The sequence below is a fragment of the Grampus griseus genome, assembly GCF_964374135.1.
Source record: "Grampus griseus genome assembly, chromosome: 4".
In the NCBI taxonomy this organism is placed as follows: Eukaryota; Metazoa; Chordata; class Mammalia; order Artiodactyla; family Delphinidae; genus Grampus; species Grampus griseus.
In genome coordinates this window covers 96,796,078-96,814,212 of record NC_138997.1, presented here as the reverse complement: position 1 = coordinate 96,814,212, position 18,135 = coordinate 96,796,078, and the positions used below count along the sequence as shown (strand labels likewise).

The window sequence follows — 18,135 nt, the reverse complement described above, 5'->3', positions numbered from 1 at the left end:
AGAACTTAAAATATGAGGCAGAGAGTGGCAGGGAATGAGGGTGGAAATACAGGAAAATGTCAAATCCTGAAGGACTTCAAAAGTCATGCAAAGGAATTAAAATTTTATCTACATAAAAGAAAAGAGAGTGATTAAAGAATTTAAGCAGAATTAGCATCAGTAGATTTGTTATTTATAAAAATCACTTTGACAAAAGCATGGTGGATGGATTGCTGATAGTGAGACTAGAAATAAGGAAGTTAATTAAGACATTGCAATAGTCAAACCTTGAAATTGAGTAGGGGGAGTGGAAATGGAAAGCGGATAACAAATTTGAGAGCGTAGAAAACATAGAGAGTGGTTAAGAGCATGTACTATGGGCTGACTGCTTAAACTTGAATCTAGGTCTGCTGCTCCCTGACTGTGTGTTCTTAGGTAACTCTATCAACTCTGTGCTTGAGTTTCCTCATCTGTAAAATTGAGATAATAGTGGTATGTAGTTCATAGTGTTGTTGTGTATATTAATATACGATGCTTTGTATTTAATATGACACATTATTGTTGAACATTATTGTACAGTTAATGTAAAGTGCTTGAAATATTGCCTAGCACAAAGAAAGGGTTATTCAAGAGACATCTGGAAACTGCAAACAATCTATATATACTTTTTCCTAATCTTCGCAATGGACAAAATTTGTTATTTTTCCTGTTGTAAAATTGCATCCTAAAGCAAATTTAATTTGCTTAAAATGAAACTCAGACTGAGAAGGCACAAAAATCAGCCTGGTTTAGAATTGCACATTTGTACAGAAAGTGAAATGTGATACTTCAATAGTTTAATATTTGTGGCCCTTTCGAGGTCTTGTAGTTGCATGGTGTAATGACTTTGGAGGTAGATTTTTCCAGAATAGGTAGAATTGTCATGTATTACTGGCTTTCATAATTGCTGTTTCTCTTCTTGTTACTACTCAATGTGCATTTAAAAGATATATAACCACAGACAATCCAGTTCTCAAGAATTACTAATACGCAGTTAAATATAGCATTACCCTTAATTTGGTTAGATCCTATATTTGAAATTACTGACTTCTGAATTCCATATGCTCTGAGGATTTTAATTTGTTTTAAAGCAAAATATAACAACATGAACTAAAGAGTATTTTCCTTCTAACTCTATGTTGGACTCAGACTTTCTATCTCGTCTCATTCCTCAGGGTAAACTTCAGGAGCAGGCAGAATGCCATGGCTCAAGAACTTGAGAAATTTGGTCTCACTGACAGAAAATAGAGTCAGTAAAGAATGAATTTCAGTATGAATTGCCTGGTTGGTTTTCCGTTTTACTTGAAAGATCTGGTGTTGGGATGGAGACAAAAGTCTGAGTAGAAGATAGAGGCATGGAGGCTGATTAGAACATTTCTGACCATTTCATAAGACAGATGATGTAGGCTTGAGCTGTGGCATGAAGGACTGGACTGAAGAGGAGGGGATCAATCTGAGAAAACAAAATCTGACAGAACTTGATGGCTGATTGGATATGGGTCACTAAGGAAAAGAAAGGATCAAGGATGATCCCAGATTTCTAGGCTGAGTAATTGGGTGGAAAATCAAGGACCCTAAAAGACAGAAAATGCAAGAGAAAAATGCAGTTTCAGGGTATGAAAAATGGCATGCTTAGTTTGTACATATTGAATTCAGAGGGCCTATGCCAGAGTTAGGCAGGTGTGACAGTTAGATAATTGGACAGCTTGAGTGAGATGTGGGCTGGTGAGACTGATTTGAGATTTATTGGCATAGATGGTAGATGGTTCCATGAACATGGATGTGCTCCTCTTAGGAGAATGGAAATTAAAAAGAACAATTGGTCAAGAACAAAATTCCAAGGCAAAGCAATGTTTAATAGATGTGCGTAGGAAAAAGAAACCCTTGAAGATGAAAGAATTCTGGATTAGAGAGACAGAAAGAACACAAGAGAAACCAAGAAAGTAGAAAATATTTTCAAGGAGGAGATATCTATTCTATGATGTGACACATCCAATATGGTAAATATTGAAAAGCTTCCATTGTTTTTTTGTTTTTTGGTTTTTTTTTTTGCAGTACGTGGCCCTCTCACTGCTGTGGCCTCTCCCACTGCGGAGCACAGGCTCCGGATGCGCAGGCTCAGCGGCCATGGCTCACAGGCCCAGCCGCTCCGCGGCATGTGGGATCCTCCCGGACCGGGGCACGAACCCACGTCCCCTGCATCGGCAGGCGGACTCTCAACCACTGCGCCACCAGGGAAGCCCTTCCATTGTATTTTTAAAATAGCAGGCTATTTAAAAAAATTTATTCGGGGCAGTTTCAGGGAGACATTAGGGATAGAAACCACATTGTAGAGTGTTGAGAAACTAATCCTAGGTAATGATGTGAAGATAGGGAGAGTAAATCCTGCTTCCAAAGCTTCTGATGAGGAGAGGAAAAGAGTAATATCACGGTAGAGCACAATTTGGAAAACTCTGCCCCGTGGTGGGAGATACATTGGGACCAGGAAAGCTGTTTGCCTATGAGGAAGGAGTTGATAGGTGGCAGTTTCAGACTCAAAAGAGAAAGTGATGACTGCAGGAAAATGTCTTGGAATGAAGAACACTTTACGGCCCAGGTACATGAATTAACTTTGAGTAGAAAGAAAATTCTTTCCTATTAAAGCCTGGAGGAAAGGAGCAAAAGAAATAATGGATATTACTGTGTGATTTTAGTAGAGAGGTAGAAAACTGTGAGTTTTAACACTAGACGGTGTCAGTGTACTGAAGTAGGAATCAAAATCTAAAAGTGAACAGGAGAGATGTTTAATAGAGGGGCTGAAGAGAATGGGAAGTTTTGATAGAGCCTGTGGTAGATGATCTCCATTGATGGCCACCATCAATTTCTCCTCTCCCTGTGAGCAAATGCTACTCCACATGTCAAGAGGTAGAATTTATTTCCCATTCCTTTGAGGTTGGGCAGAGCTTGTGACTTGCTTTGGTCAGCGGGATACAACAGATATGATGTTATACCAATTCCTGGCCAAGGTTTACAAGCACTGGTAGATTTCTCTTTCTTCTCTCTTGGAAACCAGCTACTGTGTCCAACTGTTCTGAAATCAGCATATTGTGAGAAAACTCAAACGAGCTGTATTACTTTGTTAGGTCTGCAATAATAAAATACCAGCTGGGTGACTGAAGCAACAGAAATTTACTTTCTTACAATTCTGGCAGCTAGAAGTCCAGGTTCAAGGGGTTGGCAGGGTGGTTTCCTCTGAAGCTTCTCTCCTTGACTTGCAGGTAGCTGCCCTCTTGCTGCCTCTTCACGGGGTTGTTTTCCTGTGCATGTGCACCCCTGATGTCTCTTTCTCTTCTTATAAGGACACCAGTCATACTGGATTAGGGATCCATCCTCATGTCCTCATTTAACTTAATCACCTCTCTTATAAGGACCTTATCTCTGAATATGGTCACATTCTGAGATACAGGGGGGTTGGAATTTCAGCATATGAATTTTTCTGGGGGGGATACAATTCAGCACATAACACTAGCCAAGCACAGAGGTCGTGGGAGAGAGAGAGATTCTCAACTAGTCCGCAATTTTCCAACCTTCCCTGCTGAGGAGTCAATTTGCGAGTGAAGAAGCTTTCTAAGAGATCCTAGCTTCCCAGACACTGCACACACCGAAGAACTTTCTGCCGGAGCCCTGTCTGGTTTGAAGAATGATGAGAATCCAAAGTCTGAATCTAGAGCACTCTCTCTATGCGTCCTTGTTGTTTAACCACTAAATTTCAGGGAAGTTTGTTATGCAGCAATAGCCAACTGAAACAAATACTGAAGATAACAGGAGTTGACTAAGAAGTCACAGGACTGGTGGACAATGTGAAGATCTATCAGTCGTTATTCAGAGCTTTGTATTTTCACAAATAGAATCATCCTTCCCATGAGGCCATTGCTGCATAGAGAGTAAAGCTGTGCCAACTCTGGTACCAATTTCATGCTGCAGGCGTGCCTTTTTGTTTGGAATTCACACACAGACCCCCCACATCAAAATCTCTTAATAGAACTAGATTTAACATGTGAAATAATTAAAAGGAAAAAACCCACCAAAACCTAGCTTCTGAGACTGTGCTACTTCATATTAGAGTAATAAAATAACCCGCTGACATCACTGGCTTCTGATACAGTTGTGATATGTAACATATAAGCAGATCCCACTGAGGATATTTATTTTTCTTTGGATTTACCTTAAATAATTGGTGAAATGGAGAGAATTGTAAACTGCAATTTCCTCCTGCCTAATAACATCCTGTACATCCCTTGAAAAGGTCACAAATCTGAAACTTTAAAATATATAGAAAGTCAAAGGACGCCAGTTTAAGTAATTCCTTGAGAAGATCCATATTATTGTAGGGGATTAAGTGACGTACATTGGCCCAATATTAAATAAAATCAGGATCGTCTTCATCAACAGGTAGAAGACTTGAAATTGTCCAGTTTACCCATTTCTCTGCATCCTAATTGAAACTCCAATAAATGTATTCCCAAAGCTGAATCACCAGACCCCTTTTACTCCTTTTGTTTTCTAAGCAACATATGCTCCAGTTTCTCCTATTTTGTTCTTTATTTTCTTATGCACATTGTTCACTGAATTTTAACACATACACAGAAACACGCCCAGCCCTATTCCCACCTCTGCACACATAGAGATTTGTGATGTATGAATGGTGGACACAAGGAATAAAGAATTATAATTAGGCACTTGGAAGAAGAGAATGCTGAGAAATGAGAAAGACAGGCTTTTCTAACGTCCAGACTTTCTGGGAAGGAGACAGTATCCTAAAGAAAGTAAATATCAGAAACTTCCCTGACTGCCTCTTTTGTAATTGTCTCTAGGTGGTTGTGTTGGTGAGGGCAGGGGTGGAGTGAAGGCAAAATCTAAGGGATTAGAGTATATATCCTAAAAATATGTGAGAGCTCATCTTTAAAAGATTGTGAAGTTTGTCTTTTATGAGTTAAAGGTGAAAGTCCAGTCTTCCCTCATTGGGGCAGTGGCACAAATTCCAAGAGACAAATTAATCTCTGCCTTCCTTGCCTTTAGATCACAGAAATAAGAGGAGGGGCCTGGCCCTTGCAGCCTTTTTGCTGTACTTTTACTGTAACTGGTATTGTATTCATCTTTCACTATGATTCCATTGCATTACAATTCATTTCTGTTACTACCATGGTTACTGATGATGTTTATCATCGTTGCTTATCTCAAGCTTGAACTACTGCAGTAGGTTTCAAGCTGGCCTAACAGCCTCTATTCTCATTCTTCTTACTCTGCTCTGTCAGAGCGGCATTTCTAAAACATAAATCTGACCTATTTTGTGCTTGTTCCCTTGGTGATCTCATCTAGCCTCATGGAGATAAATATGATTTAGATATTGAGGTCACTTATGCTTATTTCCCAGCCTGGACCTCTCCCCTTGAACTCTAGACATACATATGCTACTGCCTACGCCATAACTCTCCTCGGATGACTACCAGGCGCCCTAAATCCTTAAACAACATGGGGCTTCTCTCCAAATACGGTCCTCCTTCAGTCTTTTAAAGCGTCAATTCATTCTTCTGATTGCTTAGACAAAAAGGTCAGAGTTATCTCTGAACAGGAATTGAGAGATACAGAGAGGCTAATGACATCTTCAAGTTCACGAGTAAGTAAACAGCAGAATCAAGGTGTGAACCCAGGTAGTCTGACTCTGGGGTCTATGCTCTTTATACTTACATCAGGCTGCTTCTCTATCTTATAAACTTCTTTACATGTAATTTGGAATTTCATATGGCACCTGCATGGCAAACTGCATGACATGACCTGCATATCAACTGTTCACCCTAGGGCAGTCTTGCTAGAATTATAAATTCTGGTTCTACCTAGTTGTCATACAAAAGAGCTGAAAATTCCCTTTGTTCAGGGCCAAGATGTTTTTTAAAATTTATTTTCACTCTATTTTTTAAGAGACATTCTGTGTGCTCTTATTGGAGAGGAGGCTGGGATTTTGAGATGGAAGCTCAAACGTGTCTGTTACAATTCTATCTCAGCTACTAATTACCTGTATGACCTTGGGAAGTTTCTAAACCTCTTTTATGATCAGTCCGCCCCCATACATGCAATAGTTGGTCCAGGCTCTATGGTAATAATGTAGAAAAATAAATAACAAGTTACACGGTCCCTTTACTGCCTGAGGGCAAGAATCATGTCTATTTGCTTACTATCCACTTTCCAAGAGTTTACTGCAGTCCATCTTCTGCAGAAGCTCAATAAATATGTGTGAGTTGCTAGTTGCAGATTTCATGATTTGGTATGTGGTATGGACAAGGTGAATTAAAATTCCACAGGCGGTTTGGTAGAGTAGAGAGAACCCTGACTTGAGAGGTGGAAGACAAGGTCTGAAGGCAAAGAAGGCAGAGATTTATTATTTCATTGGCTATTTCATTAATTATTTGATTTCAGGACAAACAATCGTCACCTAGGTCATGTCTTCAGTATTTGTCTCTGCAAAATTTGGAGAAGGTGGGATTAGTTGTTCTCAATGGTGTATTAACAGAGCTCTGACTGCATAATTTACTTTCACCACAAAACCCAAAGAGTGTCACCATGGGACATTTTTGTTTGTGTTGGATCTATTCGGTGGAAGGGCTCGGGAACTCAGCATCAGGACCGACCATGCATAAACATCTCCACTTACACGTGATTTCTTTTAGAGCCCTCACCAATATTGTGAGGAGATATTACCCCTATTTACAAATGAGGAAGATGAAGTTCAGGGAGATTTCCCAGGGCAAAAAGACTACTAAGTGTCATAGCTGGGATTGGAATTCAAGATTAGATGGCTCTCAATTCCTCACCTATTTACAGAAGCACACGTCCTCCCTAAACCTCCAGTCCTAGTGATGCATGGAGGAGGGCAGTGCAGGGTGCTGCCGGGGGTGGCCTCACTTCAAATACCACCTTCATCTGACTCTAGCAGAGAGCACTATTATCAGCTGAAGAATATTCTAGTCACATAAAACTCTAATTAATTAGGAAAAACTAGTAATTAACTGCATGCTCCATTCTGTTTTCAATAAATGCAATCTATCTAATAAATCAGGAGCACTTATTCATGATAATACAAAGTGTGTTCAGTAATAGGCTTGCCTTCCATTAGGGAACTAATATGAGATTTTATGTGGCGTTCCAGAAGAAACCAAGTAGGCATGATTAGCATTTGCTTCATTGCACAGATTACATGGTGCCTTGATTCTGCGCTGACAAGCAGTAAATTGCTCAGTTGCATATGGTGTATTAAAATGTGTTTAATCAACAATTAGTTCCATGAAAAACAGTATTGCCTACCCCACTTCCAGTCACCATGGATAACATATGGGTACTTAGAGTCCTAACATAATTACAGACCACGAGCTGTAACAATACACCACAAAGGGACTAATCATATCCTTTCTTGGAATTTGTTTATGTCAAATAATGTTTAGTTAGGTGTTTTTGTTTTTGTTTTTTTCATAAAGAGCTCTGTATTGGACCACATTTTTGGTAAGATGATCCAAACGTGGATTTTAACTGCAGAAGTTATGTTATTTACTTTCTTGGTGATAAGGAACTAAATTACTGCTTGGAATATTTTATGTTCTTTTTTTTTTCTAGATATTTCAACAAATCTTTTTACGATCTCTTTTTGGAATAAGACAGAGCATAACGTTTAGAAACCTACATGTTTAGACTAAATAACTAGATAACTAAAGTTAACTAGCCCTACAGTTGAAGGGCTATAACTAGGAACTATGCTGAGAGGTCCTAAAAAGAAAAAAAAAATAATAATAAGAGAAAGTGTCATTGAGCATTTATGCAAAGTCAGTTCAAAAAAAAAGGCTGAGTAGTTTGCTTCTGAGAAGTTAATCACTAATTGATTCTGGGTTATTCTTACAAATGTGCGACTCCTTATTTCCTCTTTCACAAAATGTTAATATTTCCCTTGATATGGCTTTGAAATGATATAACCTAATGTATGTTAAAGCATTTTTTAAGATAATGTTTAGTGCACACTATACATCAAGCTTTATTAACATATTAACAACATACCTTATTTGGTGACATGATTCTCTCTTTTCCCCTTAAGGTATTTTAATGATGATTCTCAAAATCTTTATGGGTCATATTTGCCCCCTGCTAGTTCTCCAGCTTTGCCCTTCCATTCCTGAAGTTTTCCATAACCTATTAACTCTGATATGTTTCTACCCATTTCTCTAACATGGTTTGGTACTATGTAAATTGGTCATTTATGCAAATTAATTTTTATGGTGATTAACTTGATCAGATTGGCTCAAATATTAACTCTTTTCTCAAAGTTGCTAACCTCAATTACAATGAGGTAATGCTCACAAATGGTGTTTTAAAAGTATTTCTTATTTGCAGATAGAGTTTTAGACTCGATGCTTATTTTGTAATTAGCTTGTAAAGCATTTGAAGACAGAGCATTGTTTCCTTAATCTTTGTACCTCCTTGTTCCAAACCTTTTTGCAGACACATAGAGCCAGAGAAGCACCCCTAAACTAGGTGTTTGGTGAAGGGAAGGGTGTGTCCTGTGCAGGGCTACAGGTCCTCGGATCCAAGAATACCTGGAAGACAGCTTGTGAGGGGATCCAGAATCTAGATCTCCACAGAGAGTTCAACTAAAAGGTTGGAAAAGAGCCCAGAAACCAGGAACGGAGACCAGAGATACCATAACACGGTAAGCAGGTTCTAAAGGGAAGAATTAGCCAAGAGGAATCCCCTGAGGCTGAGATTCAGCCCCAGGGGCCCTTTACAGAGTGCCCACAGCCCTGTTCATGGTTAAGGAGGGAGTTATCTGAGGTGTCTTGAACATATTCATTTATTCAAGCAACAAGTACCCATCAAAAACCTATTCTGGGCTTCCCTGGTGGCATAGTGGTTGAGAGTCCGCCTGCCGATGCAGGGGACACGGGTTCGTGCCCCGATCCGGGAAGATCCCACATGCCACGGAGCGGCTGGGGCCGTGAGCCATGGCCGCTGAGCCTGCACGTCCGGAGCCTGTGCTCCGCAACGGGAGAGGCCACAACAATGAGAGGCCCGCGTACTGCAAAAAAAAAAAAAAAAAAAAAACCTATTCTGTCCCAGGAACAGTACTGGGTACTGAATATAAGTCGGTGACCCAAACATCAGTGGCCCTGCCTTCATTAATATCCCATCTCATTGGGATTCAGAAAACAAACAAGTTAATTTATTATTACCGATGATGATAAATGCTGAGAAAGGAACAAACTGGGTGCAGTGATGGAGTGTATCTGGGAGTAGTGATTTGACCTACACAGACATGTGATACGTAGACATGTGATCAGGGGAGGCAAGATTTAAGATGCTATTGAAAGCCATAGGAAGAACCATGCCTACTAAATAATAGGGAAAGTGTGTCCCTGAAACTAACATGTGAAAAGGCTGTAAGAGCGGAAAGAACCAGAAGTTCTTCACTGCAAGTTATATTTTTCCAAAGATGTTCAAAAAAAATGTAACCTATAGACAAGATTTTGGGGGAAGAGGAGAGGGCAGCGCAAAGGCAGGAAAAGTTGGCAGGCACAGTTTTGTGCTCCCAACTCTCCCAGCCAAGCACAGGCCCTGCCTCCACATTTCCTCCTGCAGGGGTCAGAATTTGATTATTTCTCTGGAAAGCACTTGTGCCTAGGAAACTGAAAGGAGCCCAACACAGAGAATGAGGCGTGTTTGAAAGAGATGTGGTTGTAGTTCAGTGAATACTGTGGCCACCATCATTAGTTTACTCCTGACTCCCTGGAGCTTCCCCAGTTCTTCTCTCTTACAGGGCTTGGGTGTTTGTGTCTTCCTTCAGTTCTGTGAGCTGCCCTAGATCCTTCCAAAGACTTCTTTTTTCCCCTCCTGTTAAGCAGGCTAGGATTCTGTTGCTTACCAACCAAGAGCGCTAACTGATATAGACACTTCTCCATCCTTATCTTGCTTTCTTGCTTGCCCGCTTAGCATCACTCAACACATTTCTTACTTCTTGGAGGAGTGTGGTCTCTAGGCTGATGTGATCCCACATTCTCCTGGCTTTACTCCCATATCTCTGTTTTCCTTCAGTAATTTTTTTGCTGTCTCTGCCTCATCTCCTTTACTGATCTTCTAAATGTCAGCGTTCCCCACACCTCAAGGCTGAATCCTCCTCTCTTTTCTCTTTTCAGTCATTCCCAATGGTTAAAAGCATGGACTCTGCAGCTAGAGTACGTTGGTTCAAATCCCAGACTTGTTCATTCCTAGCTGTGTGACCCTAGGAAAGTTACTTAACCATTCTGTGCTTCAGTTTCTTTATTTAAAAAGTTTACTTTATAGGGCTGCTAAGAGAATAAAGGCAATTAATTACCTCTAAAGTACATTGGACAGAGCTTATTTCACCATATGTACTCAATACATGTTAGAGTCACTATAATTTTTACTAATCATCCATTCTCATGACCCTGTATGCTGGTGACTCTTAAATTTATACCTTCAGCCCAAAATTCCCCTCTTAGCTCTGTAATCATATATCCAACCACAGTAACTTATAAAACTTTATGAGACTAAATCTGAACTTTTGATCCCTGACTCTTAACACCCCATTCCCACTCAGCATTTTTTCTCCCAGTTTTCTGTGTCTTAGCAAACGGCTTCCATATCTGTCCATTTGCATAAGTCAGAAAGTTTGGAATCATCTGTACTGTTTCTCTTTCTCTACTGGTCACTTTCAATCCATCATCAAATTCTGTCATTTTTATTTCCAAAATACAGATCAAACTCCTTCACTCATTTACATCTCAAACACCACAATTTTTAGTCCAAGTCACCATTATATTTTGGCTAGACTCCTGCAATATCTTCCTTACTGCTTTTCTCTTCTTCATCCTTCCTCCTTGACCAAACCCTTTATCTGCCAAAACACAGGTCATGTTACTCCCCTACTTAAACTATCAATGGCTTCTTACCACACTCTGAACAATCTAGCCTACAAGGCTCTGTGTGACTTGTTCAATGCCCCCCTGATGGCCTCATCTTATAAATCCCTCTCTCCTTCAACCTCAGTCATGTTAATCTCCCCTTTCTTGTCTTAGGACGTTCATACTTGCTGTTTCTTCAACTGGGGATCACTTTATCCTTGCTGGTTTCATGAGTGGTTCTCTCTTTAGGTATGACATAAAACACCTGGACTTAAGAAAGGCTTTCTGTATCAGCTAGAGCAGGGGTCCCCAACCCCGGGGCTGCGGACCAGTACTGGTCAGCGGCCTGTTAGGAACCGGGCTGCACAGCAGGAGGTGAACAGTGGGTGAGCGAGCTAAGCTTCCTCTGCCTCTCCCCATCCCTCCCCATCGATCCCCATCCCTCCCCATCACTCCCCATCGCTCCCATTACCGCCTGAACCATCCCCCCCTCCCACCCCCGGTCTGTGGAAAAATTGTCTTCCATGAAACCAGTCCCTGGTGCCAAAAAGGTTGGGGACCACTGAGTTAGAGCCATTCAGAGAAACAGAACTGTGTTCACGTGTGTGAGAGAGAGAGAGAGAGGATTTTAAGGAATTAGTTCATGGGATTGTGGGACTGGCAAGTCTGAAATCTGTAGGGCAGGCTGGGAACTCTCTGTTACAGTCTTGAGGCAGAATTCCTTCTTCTCTGGGAAACCTCAGATTTTGTTCTTAAGGCCTTCAATCGATTGGGTGATGCTAACCAGATTATCGAGGGTCATCTCCTTTACTTACACCTACAAGGTTAATCACACCTACAAAAATAGCTTCACAGCAACATCTAGACGGATGTTTGACTAAACAACCAGGAACCAAGGCCTAACTCCGTCAACAAGTAAAAATGAACCATCACACCTTCTAGGTCGCCTGTGTCCACATGAATCTCACTCACAGAATTCTGTCCTTTTCCTTCATTAAATACACCACAGTTTGCACTTAATTATTTTACCCTTTCTTATTAATTTTACACTTTCTACACCAAACTCTATTGTCTATGAGTTGAGGACAATTCTCTTTTATTCATAAATATATATCCAATATTATCAAAGTACTTGCCATATAGTGAGTATTCAGTAAAGGATTGGTGTTCCATACATGTTTGTGGAAAGTATTCACAACCAGGAGGAGCTTGAGATGTGAAGTTCTGACTCAATCTCCTAAAATTCTATGGGAGTTAGAATGTCATAAATTAAGCATGATTCATTAGAATGTGCATAGATAAGGAAATTACTGATTCTATCACATTTTCTTTTGACACATTTCTTTGTATTTCCCTGAAGTTAAATTATTCAACACAGATTTAAGAGGATTTATAGCCTAACAGACTCAACTCAAATGTAGCGTTGAAAAGACAAAGTTTTGGCAACTTATTTTATTTTAATGAGGATTTGAACACCTGCCAGGGTCACTGGAATAATTGTCAGTTAGGCTTATATTAATGAACATGTTGAAGTGGAATTGTAAAAAATGGAGAAGGATCTGACTTTATGGGGTAGGTTCACTGCCAGGAGCTTGCAGTGATGAATGTTGCCCCGGATTTATTGTTAGTTTTAGCCACAAAATATCTGAAGTTGCACAGAAGGCTCTTTAGGGAGCATGTACTGAATCTGAAACATTATTTATTGGGCTCCCAGTGATGTATTTGTGTGAACCAGTCAGTGCTTCCAAAAAGAATATGAAGGAGTCATGCTGTTAAAGTTGATTCACACAGCATCTTACCACCACCCTGTGTTGGGTTCTGTGCTGTGAAGACTTGGTTCCACGTACAACAAATTGTATTCACAAATCCTTAGAGGAAGCAGCTTTTGAACTTGCTATGTATGCATTTCTGATATAATGCTAAGGAAGTAGCAAGGCTTGAAGCATTCAGAAGACAGAGACATTATTATTATTTTTAACAAATCCTGATCCCTCAAGGGATATGTGAGTTTGAGGTCAGTAGACACATTACTCCCAGACTAAAAAAATTCGCCTCAGGAGGATGAATTGAACTAACTTAAGAAATCTGTATGATTCTCTAGAAAAATTCAGTAGGGCTTCCATGGTGGCGCAATGGTTGAGAGTCCGCCTGCCGATGCAGGGGACACGCGTTCGTGTCCCAGTCCGGGAAGATCCCACATGCCGCGGAGGAGCTGGGCCCCGTGAGCCATGGCCGCTGAGCCTGCGCGGCCGGAGCCTGTGCCCCGCAACGGGAGAGGCCACAACAGTGAGAGGCCCGCATACCGCAAAAAAAAAAAAAAAAAAAAAGTATCTAGGAGAATAAAGAAGAATATTAAGAGTAGTTACCTCCAGCAAGGTGGAGTGGGGAGTTGACTGTATATAGGACACTTACATATCTCAGTTTACACCCCTAGTATGATTTCAAATGTTTTGCATGGCACTTAATCAGGTTAAGATAAAAAAGAAACAAATAAACCAAGAAGCATCCAATTGCCACAGAATATATGTAACGTAAACTCATGCTTAAGGCCATATACTTCAAGATGACATCATGATCTTCCTTATGAATTTTAGTTACTTTTCTACTTAGAAGAATGAGAGGAAAAAAATGAAGGGCTCCAATGTCTATTTTCACACTCTAAATGAAAGGGATTATGCAAAACATTTCTCATCCTCTTCTCATCTACACCAGTATTAAAATCCTGAGTCTTCAAATGATAATTTGATATCCTGAGAAGCTAAACTACTTGCTCAGTGTAAGAAATGGCAATTGAAAGTTTCAAACCCAGGAGAACATGTGCACCATGCCAGCCCCTGGGATTCAGAAGGGCTGCCATGTTTATCTGCTTAGACCTGTAGACAACCTTCTCCTCAGAAAGCCCTGCTTCTTGGAAGTCTGATAGAAAACTCTGCTAGGGCACAGGAACACTTTAACTCTGTTCTTCTACCTAGATTCTAGAGTACATGAGTAATACTTTGCACTTAAGGAAGACTTACCTGACTCTTTCAAGAGCAGAACAAAACCATTTATTACCCACCTTCCTTCATGAGTGGAAAGGAAGATCTTAATCCCTAATTTGCTGACAGGGAAACAGAAGCTGCCAGGGATGAAGTGATTTACTGAAGGTCATACAGTCAGTCTACAAAAGCCTCAAGAATAACTCCGAGGGGGTAGCTTCAAGATGGCGGAGGAGTAAGATGTGGAGATCATCTTCCTCCCCACAAATACATCAAAAATGCATCTGCATGTGGAACAACTCCTACAGAACACCTACTGAACGCTGGCAGAAGACCTCAGACTTCCCAAAAGGCAAGAAACTCCCCACATACCTGGGTAGGGCAAAAGATAAAAGAAAAAACAGAGACAAAAGGATAGGAATGGGACCTGCATCAGTGGGAGGGAGCTGTGGAGGAGGAAAGGTTTCCACACACTAGGAAGCCCCTTCGCGGGTGGAGACTGCGGGTGGCAGAGGGGGAAAGCTTCGGAGCCGCGGAGGAGAGCGCAGCAACAGGGGTGTGGAGGGCAAAGTGGAGAGGCTCCCGCACAGAAGATTGGTACCAACCAGCACTCACCAGCCCGAGAGGCTTGTCTGCTTACCCGCCGGGGCGGGCGGGGCTGGAAGCTGAGGCTCGGGCTTCGGTCGGATCGCAGGGAGAGGACGGGGGTTGGCGGCGTGAACACAGCCTGCAGGGGGCTAGTGCACCACAGCTAGCCAGGAGGGAGTCCGGGAGAAAGTCTGGAACTGCCTAAGAGGCAAGAGACCATTGTTTTGGGGTGCGAGAGGAGAGGGGATTCAGAGCACCGCCTAAATGAGCTCCGGAGATGGGTGCGAGCTGTGGCTATCAGCGTGGACACCAGAGATAGTCATGAGATGCTAAGGCTGCTGCTGCAGCCATCATGAAGCCTGTGTGCAAGTACAGGTCACTATCCACACCTCCCCTCCCGGGAGCCTGTGCAGCCCGCCACTGCCAGGATCCCGTGATCCAGGAACAACTTCCCCGGGAGAACACACGGCGCGCCTCAGGCTGGTGCAACGTCACGTTGGCCTTTGCTGCCGCAGGCTCACCCCGCATACCGTGCCTCTCCCTCCCACCCCACTCCCCCCCGCCTGAGTGAGCCAGAGCCCCGTAATCAGCTCCTATTTAACCCTGTCCTGTCTGGGTGGGAAACAGATGCCCTCAGGTGACCTAAAACCAGAGCTGAACCCCAGGAGCTGTGCGAACAAAGAAGAGAAAGGGAAATCTCTACCAGCAACCTGAGGAGCAGCAGATTAAATCTCCACAATCAACTTGATGTACGCTGTACCTCTGGAATACCTGAATAGACAACAAATCATCCCAAAATTGAGGTGGTGGACTTAGGGATCAATTGAAGACATCGGGTGTGCCTTCTGCATCTAATTTGTTTCTGGTTTTATGTTTATCTTAGTTTAGTATTTAGCGCTTACTATTATTGGCAGATTTGTTTATTGATTTGGTGGCTCTCTTCCTTTCTTTTTATAAATATATATATATATATATATATATGTTTTTCCTTTTTCTCCTTTTGTGAGTATGTGTATGCTTCTTTGTATGATTTTGTCTGTATAGCTTTGTTTTTACCATTTGTCCTAGGATTCTGTCAATTTTTTTTTTTTTAGTATAGTTTTTACCACTTGTTATCATAACTGGATTTGTTTTTTGGTTTGGTTGCTCTGTCTTTCTCTTTTTTTAAATTACTTTTTCAGTTTTAATAATATTTTTTTATTTTAATAACTTTTTCTTTTCTCTTCTCTTCTCTTCTTTTCTTTTCTTTCTTTTTTCTCCCTTTTCTTCTGAGCTGGGTGGCTGACAGAGTCTTGGTGCTCCAGCTGGGTGTCAGGCCTGAGCCTCTGAGGTGGGAGACCCATGTTCAGGATATTGATTCACCAGAGACATCCAGGCCCCACATAATATCAAACAATGAAAGCTGTCTCAGAGATCTCCATCTCGATGCTAAGACCCATCTCCACTCAATGACCAGCAAGCTACAGTGCTGGACATCCTATGCCAAAAAACTAGCAAGATAGGAACACCACCCTACCCACTAGCAGAGGGGCTGCCTAAAATCATAAGTTCAGAGATATCCCCCAAATACACCACCAGATGTATTCCTGCCCACCAGAAAGACAAGATCCAGCCTCATCCACCAGAACACAGGCACCAGTCCCCTCCACCAGGAAGCCTACACAACACACTGAACCAACCTTACCCACTGGGGGCAGACACCAAAAACAACGGGAACTACGAACCTGCAGCCTGCAAAAAGGAGACCCCAAACACAGTAAGTTAAGCAAAATGAGAAGACAGAGAAATATGCAGCAGATGAAGGAGCAAGGTAAAAACCCACCAGACCTAACAAATGAAGAGGAAATAGGCAGTCTTCCTGAAAAAGAATTCAGACTAATGATAGTAAAGATGATCCAAAATCTTGGAAATAGAATGGAGAAAATACAAGAAACGTTTAACAAGGACCTAGAAGAACTAAAGAGCAAACAAACAATGAAGAACTGCACAATAAATAAAATTAAAAATTCTCTAGAAGGAATCAATGGCAGACTAACTGAGGCAGAAGAATGAATAAGTGAACTGGAAGATAAAATAGTGGAAATAACTACTTCAGAGCAAAATAAAGAAAAAAGAATGAAAAGAATTGAGGACAGTCTCAGAGTCCTCTGGGACAATATTAAATGCATGAACATTCGAATTACAGGGGTCCCAGAAGAAGAAGAGAAAAGAAAGGGACTGAGAAAATATTTGAACAGATTATACTTGAAAATTTCCCTAATATGGGAAAAGAAATATCAATCAAGTCCAGGAAGCACAGAGAGTCCCATATAGGATAAATCCAAGGAGAAACATGCAAAGGCATGTATTAATCAAACTATCAAAAATCAAGTACAAAGAAAAAATATTAAAAGCAGCAAGGGAAAACAACAAATAACATACAAGGGAATCCCCATAAAGTTAACAGGTGGTCTTTCAGCAGAAACTCTCCAAGTCAGAAGGGAGTGGCAGGACATATTTAAAGTGATGGAAGAGAAAAACCTACAACCAAGATTACTCGACCCAGCAAGGACCTCATTCGAATTTGACGGAGAAATTAAAACCTTTACAGACAAGCAAAAGGTAAGAGAATTCAGCACCACAAAACCAGCTTTGCAGCAAATCCTAAAGGAACTTCTCTAGGCAGGAAACACAAGAGAAGGAAAAGACCTACAATAACAAACCCAAAACAATTAAGAAAATGGGAAGAGGAGCACACATATCAATAACTACCTTAAATGTAAATGGATTAAATGCTCCAACCAACAGACATAGACTGGCTGAATGGATACAAAAACAAGACCCGCATATATGCTGTCTACAAGAGATCCATTTCAAACCTGGGGACACATACAGACTGAAACTGAGGGGATGGAAAAAGATATTCCATGCAAATGGAAATCAAAAGAAAGCTGAAGGAGCAATTCTCATATCAGACAAAATAGACTTTAAAACAAAGACTATTACAAGAGACAATGAAGGACACTACATAATGATCAAGGGATCAATCCAAGAAGAAGATATAACAATTATAAATATTTAAGCACCCAACATAGGAGCACCTCAATACTTAAGGCAAATGCTAACAGCCATAAAAGGGGAAATCAACAGTAATACAATCATAGTAGGGGACATTAACACACTACTTTCACCAAGGGACAGATCATCCAAAATGAAAATAAATAAGGAAAAACAAGCGTTAAATATTACAATAAACAAGATGAATTTAATCGATATTTATAGGATATTCCATCCACAAAAAACAGAATACATTTTCTTCTCAAGTGCTCATGGAACATTCTCCAGGAAAGATCATATCTTGGGTCACAAATCAAGCCTTGGTAAATTTAAGAAAATTGAAATCATATCACATATCTTTTCCAATCACAGTGCTATAAGACTAGATATCAATTACAGGAAAAAATCTGTAAAAAATACAAACACATGGAGGCTAAACAATACACTACTAAATAACCAAGAGATCACTGAAGAAATCAAAGAGGAAATCAAAAAATACCTAGAAACAAATGACAATTAAAACAGGATGATGCAAAAACTATGGGATGCAGCAAAAGTGGTTCTAAGAGGGAAGTTTA

The 18,135-nt window shown here is 40.8% G+C and overlaps 1 protein-coding gene across 2 annotated transcripts in view; it reads right to left on the bottom strand.

Moving 5' to 3' along the window:
* The window catches only part of KCNIP4 (potassium voltage-gated channel interacting protein 4), a gene marked incomplete at its 5' end in the record, with an annotated part of 525,330 nt that overhangs the window by 79,780 nt on the left and 427,415 nt on the right, over positions 1-18,135 (bottom strand). The window lies entirely within an intron of this gene.